A 12776-nucleotide genomic window follows, 5' to 3' on the forward strand; every position below is an offset into this window, starting at 1 on the left:
TCATGATTTAGTTCTCCACCTGCACAAGTGGACACATCACTGTCACTGAAGCTGGATGCCTACAGGTGCCCACCTCAGAATTCTAAGAAAAAAGTCAGAATTCTGACTTTTTCCCCCCAGTGACCCTAATCCTCTTCTGTAGTTTTTGCCAAAATAAACTTGGAACATCATTCTTGAAGACAGCCAAAAATAGTTTTACTGCATTTCCAAATATTTTATAAAACTCACAGTTAACACATAAACTGTGTAAAAGTTTGACATCTTATCCTGTGATTATTACTTATTGCTAAAATATATTTATTGGCAAAAAATTACCTCAATATGTAATAAGCCACACCCAGGAAAAGAGAAATAAATATCACATTTAAAGTTGTTTTTCTCTTTTACAGCTGCGAATATTGACGAGGAAGCTTAGAGAAGCTTTACCCGGGATCACCTAAAGGATCTTTTTCCGGACCATGAACATTTCTTCCGGAGAAAGAAGTTTTGGGATTTCATCAGCCAAAAGGTAAATACACGTTATACAATTAAGAAGATGATTACTGTTCATATTGTCTAGCATTTATTTGCCTAATTGTGTATTTTTGTTTATATCCCACAACTGTTATAGTTTAAGAGTACTGACCAAGATGCCAACACTTGCCATCAAAGTGGGAGTAAACCCTCAGGCTTTGATGTGTCACAATGTCAGCCTCACACTTCCACTCCCATTTCCTACACTGCTGACAAAAATATGAAAATGCCAGACCCACCAGAGGATGTGGTGTATACAGATTCAGAGTTGGACATGGTGCGCAGTCAGTACTTTGCATTGCTCCACAGTGGAAAGGAAAAGGACTGTAAGATGTCGAAGGAGCTCTGTTGCAGACTTGTAAGGAACACCGTCACCAGCATGGTTGCAATCCTCCGAGCTAGTCCCATGGGGAAAGAAGTAAGATACCCCTCCAAACTCGAAATGAGAGCAATGTCACAGAAGATTGTCGACTATTACCCCATGTTACGTGATGCTGACACACACATGCCATACGTAAGTCATTCTTTACCCACTACAATATCTAAAATTGAGTGAGATAATAAAAGGATGTACAAATATATATTATTTTACCACAGCTGACCATCTACACCAGGGGTGGGCAACTCCAGGCCTCGAGGGCCGGTGTCCCTGCAGGTTTTAGATGTGTCCTGATTTAAATGGCTAAATTAGCTCCTCAACATGTCCCGAAGTTCTCCAGAGGCCTGGTAACAAACTAATCATGTGATTCAGGTGTGTTGACCCAAGGTGAGATCTAAAACCTGCAGGACACCAGCCCTCGAGGCCTGGAATTGCCCACCCCTGATCTACACCAAACTGTACAAACGACTCCAAAATATGAAGTCTCCAAGGAAGAGGCAGGGCTCCATGCCGCAACAAGGCAGGCCCAGGAAGACTCTTTTTGGCTCAGACGACACGGGACTGAAGGTGACCTAAGTGGCGAAGCAAGTGGTTCAAGTGACTATACCATACTTCTTGAGAGCAATGTTGACCTCAGCAAGGACAACTCAAATGCAGGTGTGTACTTTGGTCTGCTATACTGATGTTTGGACATATAAAACTTCAAAGAGACCACCTGCCCTCAGTTTTCTGTTCAGAGTGTCTTACAAGATTTACACAGTGTTGAATATTTTCCTTAACTTTTTAGCTATTTCCTGTTATTAAATTCTGTTCATCTTCTGTTTTTTCCTCAGAGAAAGAATTCCAATTGCAGCTACCCTCCACTGTACCAACAACGTCAAACAATACTACGCTGGATTTACCACTATTATCCAAGTCAGCATCATGCTCTGCACCCAGGGCTGATATAGGTCCATCAACTGCACCTCCAGATGATGTTGTTGGTAAGTCCACCTTGTCTACCTCTCAGTCTGACTGTGGCTCCTCTTACAGCTCTTTCCAAAATATGGCTGCAGCAATGAACCCCGTTCTAAGTGTTTATTCCATAAATCATAGTGGTTTGGCATTAACTCGAGTTGGTCATAATCACTGTCCACACTGATGTGAACGATATACACAGTAAACAACCTTTACCTTATTTTCACCACAGTTTTATTCACGGGCATCTTAAACTGTCGTTTTAATATTTGATTCTGTTCAAACTAACAATTAACATAAATCCATGATCATTATAAGAAAATGACACAAAGGGAAATGATCAGGACATATAGGGTCAGTTCATTACTCAAACATATTTAACCTAAACATTAATTCTCATAAATATTATACTTAAAAACAACCATGCAACCTTACTAGAAATGACTGATTAGAAAAATCTGAATTTAGTGAAGTCTGGTTACACCATGTCTTGCAATTGCTCTTTGCTTTCCCTAGCAGACCATGACAGCCTGAAGATGCAGGCAAGACATTACAAAACCTTGAGCAACATGTACAGGAAACCCAATTCAAAAACCAACCAAAGTGGCATTGCTCAAATTTTGGACCTGGAGTTTGAGGCCAGACGAGCTTTTATTGATGCTGATGTTACAAAGGAAGAAGACAGGCCTAGAAAAATTTTGAAGCATACCTGTGCTTCAAAGACATAGGAAATGTAAGTTCAACTACCTTCAGTTAAATCCTTGCTTTCTCTGGATAGGTTTAGTTAGTTCTTGACTAACTGAGCACAATTTTGTCATAGGCGATGGATGAACTGCGTCGCATCATTGGTGGCTCCAACTGCAAATACATAGATCACATGGAGGGTCGATGGGCAGAGTTTTGTTCGAAGGTGCAGTTCTATAACCTCCTCTCCCCTTGGATGTACGTGGAGGTAAGTGGCCTTTTCATACATTAAATCCAAGTATCAGATATGTTCAGATTACTTCATTAAGAGACAATTCTCTCTCCACAGTGGATTTTACTGTCACTCTCTTCACTGCACTCCCATTTCTTTTTCCTTCACCAACTACACCACCAAAGCGGCTGGGAAGTGTCAGTGAGGCTCGCCTTCATATCCTCAAGGTGAGAACAGCTGTAAGCAATACCAGTGACTGCACTCCATTTACTTGTATTATTATTATTATTTTGCTTTTTCATACTTTATAAGAGTGGCTTCAAAGTTCAATTCAGCAGGGATTAAATTACTCCTTAATTAATTTTCTTACTTGTCATTCAAAAACAACTTCAGTGAGGCAGTGCAGAACAAAACCACATTGCAGTTGGGATACATAAAGAAGCAGTAAAAATGGATTTTAAAAAAGGCCTTCAAAAACTGGAATCTGTAACAGAGGTAAAAAAAAAAGAAAAAAGAAAAAAAAGTTGTTAAAAAAGAAAAGAAAAAAGCACAAATAGACAAAATGAAAAGGCTGAAAAATAGAGAAAATTCCTGCTCAGAATTTATACATTTTTAAAAATTTCACATTTATGTAAATCAGTTGGAGCATTGTAAACTCTTGATATCGCTTTTTGTGCCTTAAGCTGTTTGGATGCACAGCAGCGCTTTAATTTAAAATCTTGAAGAATTTGCTCTTTTTTGTTCTCCTCCAGCCGGGTGAAGATGCTCTGCTATACCTGGAGAAGCGGCCTCTCTCCTCCCCAGTGCTACTTTTTGATGGGACAACGAGCATTGTTGCTGTGCAGTGACCACTCTCCCCTTGGAGGATTTCTGGGAAGGAATGTTGGTGTTGATGCCATATTACTACACCTTGCACTTAACATACCCAAAATGTGTTGTAACAGTCTTCTCTGTCATACAAACTGAGGTGATGTGTGCCACACAGCATACATCATGACCGGCACCCGACGCTTCTGATCCCTAGGAGAGCAGAGAGGAGAGAACTTGATAGTAATCCGGTGGCACTGGGCCCTCTTCCGCCGGGACAGGCTTGGGCAGCCTGCACCTCTGGCTGGATGGATGGCTCTCTTTGTCCAATCAGCCCTGGCTGCCAGATAATCCTCTGCAAGGGTCACAGCCGCCTCTACAGACAAGGGTCAGTGCACCGTGTCCCCAGGCAGCCCCGCCACAAATTGCTCTAGCACCAAGTTCTCCAGCCTCTCCTCCGGCAGCATGGGCAAAATGAACCCAGCACATGCACACACATGTGACTCTTAGATATTATATACTCTTAGACCCCTGCATTTATTTTAATGCTTTGTGACTGCTTTTGAACATCTGTAGTATCTGTGGAAAAGTTTTCCCACAGGTAGGCCAGCAAGGAAAAGTTGATCCAATTTACAACCTGAGAAATAAAAGAAATAGCTGCTCAGAAGGCTTGTAGCAGCACTCCAAAGTGAATGCAGAGTCAAGAGTTACCCCAAGGTTCCTGACAGACAAAAATGGACCAATGGCCTTCATTACATCAGGTGCATACATGTGTCAGGGGCATAGACAAGGACTTGTGTTTTATCTTCTTTAAACTGGCAGCCAACCAACTTCATATTCAGGATCAGCAGCTTAAAATATCAACTGCATAGCAGTGATAGCTAAAGCCCTTAAAGGTACTCAGACTAAAATTGCATTTGGGAAACGCACTATACTAGAAAGAACAGTCAGGTTGTTCTTTGACGCACAACAGTCTTGTGGTGCTTCAACAGATCGTGTCCCTCTTGATTCTTTTTGTAACCTGGCATGTTGTGCCATGGCCAGCTGAAGCTGGGTTCAAAACACAAGTGTTCGATTGTGCCAGTTTTTAATCGCCATTTGAATGATATTTCAGTATAGAAGCTCAGAGACATGCAGATGTACAGAGGGAGACGGTGGAACTGTTTGAAATTTGCAAAAGTGTGGTACTGTTTTTTGTGGCAACACTTATTATTCAGGAGAATACTGCAGCAGCTTCCTGTGATTTGTGTAAAAATACAAGTGACTGTGAAACAAGGTTGCAGCAGCAAGCAAAGCAGCCATTGCGGCAGGTACACTGGGGCCTTAAGTCAGACAAGGAAACAAAGAGGAGGCAGGAATAAACAGGGAATCATGGAATAACACAAACCAGAATGAAACCGAGAACAGAAAATGTAAATATAAGGGAATAAACAAGGAAATTGTTTTTTACTGAATCTTTTATTTTCAGCATGTTTTAAATATGCATGTACTAATTTCATGATGAAGAAAATGTATAAATGTTGTACATGATTCTAATCTGTTCCTAAATAGTCTTTAAACTGCTGGAATCTAAGCTACTAGAAAACTTTAATCAGTAAAATTAATTTTAGTTTGCTAACTACTTTGCTAACTCTGCTAACTAAAGCGATTTCCACACCTCCTGCATTGGGCAGTGGCACAGTAACATTTAATGTTTAAACTGATCCCGTTTAAAGTTTGAGATCTCTAATGTGCAACAGTCACCTTAACAGCAGCACTGAAAAAAATCACCAGAAAAATGTTTGTTGTGCACACCTTTCTTTATCATCAGCTGTCATGTGTCTGACTGGAGTGGTCCACAACCATACCAGTCATGTGGAAGAGGACGCACATAACCCACAAAATACCCACGTTTATGTGAGTACGTACAGAGCCTGAAGCACAAACCCCGGCTTAACAGAGGAAGTTGATAACCACTGTCGTTAAAACCATTTTCTCCAGTTGGGGTTTCAGGTTTTGTTGAGCCATATAAAACAAAGAAAGCATCGCTGCAGTAAACTTTGTTCGTTTGTATGAAGCCTGAACTGCATCATCTGATGAGCTCTGTACTGTCTGAAGAGAAAGGGACACTGACCTGACCGATGTGAAAGGACTTTTGTTGTTGTTCACTGAGTAGTGCAGGAGTGGAGAAAGAATATGGAAGAACGCCACCTCCAACCAAAGCCAAGAAGAAAGTTTTGGCAGTTTCTTGGAGAGCAGCACACTTCCAATGACAGCAGCATCAGTCTTGGTTATGTTTGATCCCATGGTAACGTTAAGAGAAGCAGTAAAGGCTGAAGTGAACATTTATGTTCAAAGAAGAAAAGACCCCGCTGAAATGGTGGGAGAGAAACCAATTAAACTTCCTCCAGGTGTGCACACTAGCATAGAGCTCTGTGTATAAATGTTCCGCAGTCTGTGTTCATTACACATTGCATTGTTTTATTATTGTTGTTGCTATTTGTCTTTATAGCTGTTCAACAAATGTTTTGACGTAGGATTTTAAAGAGAATAAACATTTTTCTTCAAATGCACCAGTGTTGCCAGACTCCAGTGTTGTGGAGATAAAATATCCTATTTTGCCTTCTTTTCTTGCGGTGGTGTCTTGAAACCACTAGAGGGAGCCAGTATCAAAGCTGTGAAATCACAGGCACGAAAAACTCTCAGCGGTCCTTCAGCAGTCAGCCTGTCAGTCAGTTTGACTGATCATCTTAATCCTATGATTTCTTAAAAAAGAGATATTAAATATTGTAGCTTTTTAAGTTTAGCTTTTTTAAAAACATTTGTGCGTATTTCTGTGCTGATCTGCAAAATAAAGTCTTGCACTGGTAAAATCTCCTACTGTATGAGTTGGTTGGGGTTGGGATGGGTAGTATTGTGTCAGTTTAATGAAGGAGCAGGACAGGGTGGAGAGAGGCCAAGGACAGAATTTAAGAACAAAAGGGGAGGTTTTAGTGTTGTGTCTACAGTCATAAATGACAGCTTCACAGCGTAACAAAAGAGATGATGTGTAGGGAATTATCTACGAGGGGCTTAAAAAGCACTATCTGGAGGCCTTTCAGATGATTAGCCCTGCGTTGTGTATTGTAATGGACAAGGTACTTGGCGTGCTGGGCTGTTGCTGTTAGTGACCAGAACTGAAATCACCCCGCCAGTGACTGACAACAACGACCCCTCAGACAGAAAGCCAACTCTCCTCTGTCCCTGCTGGGGTAGCATGAATTTGAAGCCATAAGATTATGCAATGCTGTTCAGCTATTGAAGCCTACTGAGAACCCTGACAGATAAGTGGCTGGACCCAGAGCTGTGGAAATGGTTAAGTGTTGACTCCGTTTGATTGGATAATGGGTAATTGCAGGGTGCATTGCATTCGGCAATATGCTGGGAATTTAGCGGGGGCAAGTGAGGCAGAGGAAAAGAATGGAGCAGGGAAAATATTTTGGCGTGTTGTGTTTTTTGCAGACTGTTATTTCACACCTTGGTTGGTTACATTTGTTTGGATCTCAAGCCTGCACAGTTTACTAATTTGTATCAACTGATGATGCAATTTAAATTGCAAATGACAATTTGAAAATTTATTGTCACACAGTTGATTTTTGTTTCATTCGACACAGTTTCTGAATTGAGAGTTCACATTTCAGTGTGGCTGCTGCACCGTGCCTGAGTTTGTAAGTCCTGAATGTCTCCTTGTATCAGAACAGTTAAAAGCTCAGGCATGTTGTCTTTCATAAAGGCCTTGGCTTTTGTTATGTTGCTTTACATTAAATAAAGCCTTTGTGGTTCCTCCCCATTGACTCTGTGGGCTCAAGTGTAGAATGTCTTCTTTGAGAGCTCATTTCAAACATGTCTTTAGTCTCTCAGCCACTTCCAAAAGGAAAAGCTATTTTTACTTTCCAAATCTTATGCACTGGAACAGAACTAGCCTTCAGGAGCTAATGTGAAAATTCTTCCCCTGCTAGACTTGAATATACTAGAGCTGCATTATTGCTCTTTGAGGAGTACAGTAGGGGGGCTGTGCTTGCTGAATTCCACTTCAGTCAGTGTATTGATTGTTTTTTCACAGGTGTCTTTCTCTGTCGCTGGGTAAAGTCAGAATCTACAGTGCTATTCATTTTGATTTACGGATTGAACAGACTGTCGAAAGAACACGTATGAATTTTGCATTTGTTTACGTGGACTTTTTGTTGATATTGATTCAGTCTTGGCACACAGCACCAATGTGTCAAGTTTGAGTCTTAACAAAGTCCTTTATTACAGGCTAATCTACTGTTAGTGCCACATTAAGGAAAAATATATTATTGATCTTTTTTAGATTAAAGTTGAAATTTCAAGATTAAAGTTGAAGTACCACTTTGAGAAAAAGCTGAAATGTCGATAAGGATGATTTTTCTTTTAGCACATAAACACAGTGTGCTGTGTGGTGATAAATAGACGGACGCTGAAAACATGGTGCAGAAAGCTGCAGCTGGTTAAAAGAAAAAAAGAGGCTATATGTTGTATCACAAGATAACACAGCTGAACAACTCATCTACACAAGGCATTTTATAGAAGGTATAAGTGTGTCGTACACGTGTGTGCACATTTAGACTTGAAGAAAAAAGTCAAAGAACAAAGTGAAGGATTCTTTTGGCACATGCTCGTGAAATAAAAACCCCACACCACTGAGTTCTTGCTTAAGAAAGGCTACGTGGGTAATCACTCTGTGTTTTAGATATCTTCTTTGTTCCCTTTAGTGGACGCCTCCACCTCACCCATCCCTCCTCGTCACAGCAACCTTCTGTATGTACTCTGTGAAGCCCACTAGTGTGTGATAGTTTAATAATAATATTTTTAGTGAATAATCTTGATTATTTTTCATTTCAAATTTTTTTTATTTTTGTGAATAAAATGTCCTGTAAACAGAATAGTCCTTTATAGTCATGTTACATGTAGAACTAAATTGTGGGTGCTCCACACCAACTGTGCAAAGCTGGATGAGGTGTTTGCGGTTGCCACGTTCATACCAGTAGGAGGCCCTGTGGGGTTGTGGTTTTCCTGTCTCCCACTGGTCTCCCTCTTAGCTGCGAGGATTCAGTCAGAGCAGGCCACATCTCCAGTGTCATCTTTGTCTTTATGTTTTTTCAGGCATGTGATCGTGGTACCAGGTGCTGCAACCCATCACGTCTTCTTTACTTTATCCATGAATATTCTTTTCCTCCTGCCTGGCAGCATCCTGCGTCCAGTGTACCCACTAACCGTCCTCTGCACATGTTCAGATCATCTCAGTCTTGACTTTTTAACTTTGTCTCCAAACTGCTCAACCTGAGCTCCTCCTCTGATGTTCTCATTTTTAATCAGTGCAGGAACTAGTGTGTTCCTGTACGTATGGGAAACTCCATGTAAGAACCTTCATGAGAGAAACTGGACTTTATAAATAATAATGTTGCATCCCTGAATTATTGACAGTGATAGATTCAGTGGTGATGTTTTGCTGGGATGACTTTACCTTCGAGGGAAGGGTCACTTCAGTGCAACTCGTGTGGTCTTAGAATGGAAATATGAAAATAACAAGTACCCTTCTGTTGGGTGACACCTCATAGTTTTTGAGTTGTTGTATAAAGTCAAGCATCTATCCATGCAGTCTGCCTTGACAAGCATTTGTGAACGAATAGGTCATTTAAAAGAGCTCACTGAATTTTAGCTGTAGTGAAGTAATATAGTTTACTTTTCAAATTACTGATTGAATACATAAATAGTGTAGTTGAATCATAGTCTGGTCACTTCTACATTATGGAACCACTCTCAAAATCAGATAGCTCTTTAAAATGTCCCTTTTTTAACAAATGTTTGAGTAATTGCTGGTTTTATACTTTTCAGCTGTGGCAATGGAAGTAAAAACACCTGAACTCAGAGATTAAGAAGTGTGGCCCAGTAACGTCAGTAATCCTTAATAAATAGATTGACTTCAATGAGCATTTGCTAATTTAGAAGAGAGGCTTTGTGTAGCAAAATGCTAAACAGTAAGCAAACACAAGAAATATAGTTTTTCTTCTAGGACACTCCACAAGAACGAAGCAAGACTGCAACTGCTCTAGACTAGATGTGAGTTTGTGTGTCTGTATGAACATGAACTGTTTAATTCATTTCACGGGATCGTTAAATGTTGCTAGAAGAGTAGTTCATCATTAACATGGTAGCCTGAAATAAAGGAGGACTGGACATTTTCTAGCAGGTCAGCAAGTAGGTCAGCTCAAAAGGATTAGCTGAGACACCGGACATCCCTAAATCAACTGATCTTTCCCAACGATGGCACACTGCTTAGTAACACCAGTGCACGATGGAGAAAATGACTCATTCAATTAATTGGCTCATAATTCGCTGGACAAAGAGTGCAGTTTTTTTTTTGTTATCTTTAGTTTTAGTTTTTTTTACAGTAACATCGTATCAGTGTTTGACTTTGTTGCAGAGTCCAATATCTATCTCTCTGCTGTAGTGAATTCTCCACAGCACCCAAATACCACAATGTCTGCCCCAGCCATTTTTGTCATGCTAAATAGAAGCTGTCATGTTTGTACTTTTTATTGTAATATACACTCCCTGATTGTCTTAATAGGTAAGCTTTGCTAGAACAATATAGGAGCTCCTTTTGCGTACTTTAATTCTTCACGGCATTGAGTCAAACAGGTGGTGGAAACCGTCCTCAGATATCCATGATGACATCATGATGACATCATAAATCAAGCTCCCATTCTACAAAAAATCCTACAAACAAACGTGAACTTTTGATTGGAACACAGGTGGTGTCTGTAGCTTAGGTGATAGTGTAGGAAGCCCAGTAATAGAATAGAATAGAATAGAATAGAATTCAACTTTATTGTCATTGCACATGCACAGGTACAGGGCAACGAAATGCAGTTTGCATCCATCCAGAAGTGCTTTAGTGATATAGATATATTACAATATATATTAGCAATAATATAGATATGTGAATATATTACAGAAATGGGTCTATTATGGTATGTTATAATGTACACGGTATGAAGTATGTTGTGAATATTCTATAACTATAAGTATGTACAGGCTGTAGTGAGTACAAGCTATGTACAGGATATGAACAGGATATAAATATGAAAAACTATACAGAATATGAAATAAATAACTTTACAGGAATCTGAGATATACAGCTATACAGAAATGGGAACTGTGCAAGTTGTAAACAGTTGTAGGATTAAAGATTATCGAATGTACAGAATGATTATTTACACAGAGCTATACAGTAGTGCAGTTAAGATAAGTGAGATATGTGGATAATTTCTACAGAGGCTATATAAAGTGCTAGTGGTTGTGAGTGGTGGTTCAGTCCATGTTATTATTGTGTTTGAGGGTACAGTTGTCCATTGTGGGTGTGTGTATGTTCAGTCCATGAGTTTAACGTGGGTCAGATGTCAGGAGGCAGAGTTCAGGAGTCTGACAGCTGTGGGGAAGAAGCTGTTCCGGTACCTGGTGGTCTTAGTCCGGAGGCTCCTGTGGCGCCTCCCAGAGGGCAGGAGGGTGAAGAGTCCATGTGATGGGTGACTGGGGTCTTTGATGATTTTCCCAGCCCTTTTCAGACACCGCTTCCTGTAGATGTCTTTTATGGCAGGAAGTGGTGCTCCGGCAATGCGCTGGGCAGTTTTCACGACCCTCTGCAACGCCTTCCGGTCCGAGGCAGAGCAGTTCCCGTACCAGACTGTTATACAGTTGGTCAGGATGCTCTCGATGGTGCAGCGATAGAAGTTCACCAGGATGTCTGAGGACAGGTGGTTCTTCCTCAGAGTCCTCAAGAAGAAGAGGCGCTGGTGAGCCTTCTTGACCAGCTATTAGATTAATATATTAGATTAATCAGAAGGTTGCTGGTTTGATCCGTGTTCTGTGTGTCAGGTCATTTAGTGTGAATGCTAGATAGAAAGTCTGAATGAGACATCTTTACGTCCAATCAAACACAGAACATGATAACACTGCAATTACACTTAAAAATGCAGAACTTAGGCTTAATACAGTTTAATCTGGTAAATTATATTTTAAAAAATCACCACTTTACAGTGACGGTGAAAAAGAAAAGTAGTCAAAATCCAAAAGATGTGGGCTCCATGTTCAGCTCTGCTGTAAAGCTGGAGACTTGTTCACTTTTGAAACTACACTGAAAAAACGGGAATTGGCAGGCTTTTGAATTTGCACAAATGAATTTAGTTAATGCTACACAAGCTTTTCATGTTTCTCTTATTTACATGATTAAATAAAGTACCATTTACTTGATTATAAACAATACTGAGACTACTCATTTTTCTTGCATTGATTTAAAGTGACTAAATTAGAATACTAAAACCATTGTAATCATGTTTGACCACAACCGGAAATGATGCAATATATTCAAAGACAACAACTAAATATGATTGGATAATACGACCTAGAGTCTTATCCAATAAGACAACAACATAATTTAAGGAGAGCGCAATTGACCGCCAGATTCTGGAAGATTGTTTAGCCACATGCAACCTTTGGCACTGAGTCAGGCATAGTGAGAAGGTAAGTAATTTAAATACATTTGTTTTAGTTTGGTACGTTTTCACAGAATTGTTGCAGTGCATGCTATATAAAAAGTAATCTGTAATGCATCTACATGTTGTTTTTACAGTGCTAGCTAAAGTTGGTATTAGCTAGTGATGGCCAAATGAAGCTTTCCGAAGCACTGAAGCTTGTATTGAAAAACGGTTCATTACTCGAAGCTTTTCAACACAGTCCTCTCTGGTGACATCTGGTGGTGAAAATTTTGAAGAGCAGCTTGAATCTGCAAAATAAAACGGACTGCTCAATTATCACTGCTCACTCAAGAGTGGAGTTCTCTCTGATATTGGGCCACCGTTCCGTTGCTTTGAACATGTAATTGGTTTTGTTTTCTCGATTGGGGGGCTGAAAAAAAATGTAATGCGTATCTGCGTAATACATTTTGATCAATAAACTTTCCCTATTTAAACATGCACTATGGTGGCCTTTCTTTGCTCATAACTCCTTGATGTTGGTAAATACAATAAGTGAGCAATATATATAATATACATATGAGAATGCACAGCACATTATGGAGTATGCCCCTGCTGTGAAGTCCTGCCTCCATCTACTTGTCGTTTAATCACTGGACAGCTGGACAGGTTCATACAAAATATTAGATTA

This window comes from Rhamphochromis longiceps, linkage group LG5 (assembly GCF_057381845.1).
Source record: "Rhamphochromis longiceps isolate RC_006_pf linkage group LG5, R_longiceps_female_GT1.1, whole genome shotgun sequence".
Taxonomy (NCBI): domain Eukaryota; kingdom Metazoa; phylum Chordata; class Actinopteri; order Cichliformes; family Cichlidae; genus Rhamphochromis; species Rhamphochromis longiceps.